A 2,500-nucleotide genomic window follows, 5' to 3' on the forward strand; every position below is an offset into this window, starting at 1 on the left:
CACCCATCTTATGTTATTGTCTTATTGTCTTCAGGCTGTCTATCTCCCTGTCAAGACAGCTTAGGACAGGAAAATAAACGGGGTGTTTCTCCACAATAAATTATCTTTACAATAACAACCTGGTAAAATTGCAGGCAGGATATTGCATACCAAACACAACAAACCTACAGTAGTTTCCCTTTTTCCAGTTGTTTGTAAAATGAGAGGATGATCCCATTCTCCATTTTACTCTGACTTGTGACCAGAGGCTTCTACCAGTACATCCAGCAGAGGTAAGTTACAGTGCAACCCCCTCCTCACCCCAACCCCCTGGTGTCCTATAGAGGGTGGAAGCCCGTGAAGAGGAAGGCCAAGGACCAGTTGTTTTTAAATAAGCTAATTCTGCTAACAGTTTTATAACCCCGACCTCGTAAAACTGGCCCAGGCTTTTGGTCAGCTCTCTGATGGCGCAAGCAGAGCACAGCAGTCCGGACCTGGAATACCAATTTGCCTTGCGGGAGCGTGTCGGTGTGTCAGCTGTGTGTGTGTGTGTTTGTGTGTGTGTGATGTATGACTGCTGTGTCACGTTCCACATCTGACAACCATCCTCCAACGCATAGCATCCAACCCCTCCGCTTTTCGTTTCCCCCATAAAGTAGGGAGAGTGTGAGAAAGAGAGAGAAAGGCATAGAGATAAAGAGAGATAAATATAAAGAAAGAGGTAGAGAGAATGACAGAGAAAGGGTTAGAGAGAGAGAGAGAGAGAGAGAGAGAGAGAGAGAGAGAGAGAGAGAGAGAGAGAGAGGAGAGAGAGAGAGAGCGAGAGAGAGAGAGAGAGAATGAGTGACTGAGTGACTGAGTGACTGAGTGACTGAGTGAGCAGAAAGAGAGGAAGGGAGAGCAGAGCGAAAGAGTGAGCGAATGAAAGAGAGAGGGGGAGAGCAGAGCTCACACGATCAGTCAGCGCAAGTCTGTGTGAGAGAGACGAAGAGAGAAGGGGAGCAAGTGAAAGAGGGGACAGAGGTATTGAAAAGAGATTGTAGAAAGAAGAGACTCCACTGGCTGTGTCAGCTCAGCAGCAGCTGTTGGATATTCCTGTCTTTCTGTCTGCGGTGGCCGGTTGAAGGTAAGACCACCATGGACCACTAGAGATCTGGAGGTGACCCAGGGCTCCTCTCACTCGCAACCCAGGATCAGTGCACCTTCTCTGGATTTGATACTAATGATCACTGGGTGTCCTCCGCACTTTGATTTATTGTTAAAAACTGTAATTCCATCATAATTTGTGTTTATGGGGTGATTAGCAGTGTAATGTTCAAACTGAATGTAGGCTGTTGATACTTTGGTTTAAAGCATGGGGGCTTCACCATTTACTATACAGATAGACAGAATAAGTGTGATATCATAATTTCCATGGAAAAGGTATATTACCGGTAACCAATTCATGTTCAAACTGAAAGTAGCATAATTATAACACAGCATTGGTTTAGATACTGGTTGCCTCAACTTATAATGTACTATAAAGACACAAAAATGAATAGTCCTGACTATATATAATACCAGTATGTTTAAAGCCAATAAAGGGTGGTTGAGGCATTGGTTTAGATCCTGCCTGGCTGCGTCAGCTCATTGTGTAGTCATCCAGCCATATACTATCTCAGGTATGCATTCTCTCTAACTCTGCTGAGGTATTTCTAGCCTATGTGTCCAGGCACTGTTCTGGTTAAAAGCATACTGTAACAGCCTGACCCTGCCACTTTGTTTGGAAAGCTGAGGGATGGGGCTGAGGATCGATGCATGAACTGAAATGAAATGTTTTGAAACTATACATTGTTTGTTTCCAAAGACTTATTACATGAAATGAAGCCCTACATTTTGGGTAATGATATAGCATTTAAATTCTTCAAGTATCAATGGATGTATATGATTAATTAAAATGACCAGAAATCAGATTTTGCCTTTAAGGACTGGTATGTGGTATCCTAAACCACTGACATGGGTAGATAGTGTAATACAAGCTATGTAATGTTGTTGGAGGTATTTTATTACTCAATATGTGTTGCTGAAGGTAGACATACATCAGAGTGTCACTGCAGGGCAGAGGTAGAGATAGAGGTATAGAGGGAGGGAGAAGGAGGGACAGAGAGAAAGAGAGTCGGAGATGCCGCAGAATTTAGAGAAGGGGAGAAGGATATAAAGAGGGAAGAGAGAGACAAATAACTGACAACAACGTTTTTACCTACAAACACTCCCCCATCCCTCCCTCTCCTCCACTGCAGTTGTGGGACTGGCAAGCAGCAGTTGCCTAGGGAGACAGACAGACAGACAGACAGACAGACAGACAGACAGACAGACAGACAGACAGACAGACAGACAGACAGACAGACAGACAGACAGACAGACAGTCAGTCAGTCAGTCAGTCAGTCAGACAGACAGACAGACAGACAGACAGACAGACAGACAGACAGACAGACATAACTGGAAGGTGTGTATGTGGACGTTTGTACAAGGTGGTGGGCT

This window comes from Coregonus lavaretus, assembly GCF_964263955.1.
Source record: "Coregonus lavaretus genome assembly, chromosome: 5".
NCBI classification, from domain to species: domain Eukaryota; kingdom Metazoa; phylum Chordata; class Actinopteri; order Salmoniformes; family Salmonidae; genus Coregonus; species Coregonus lavaretus.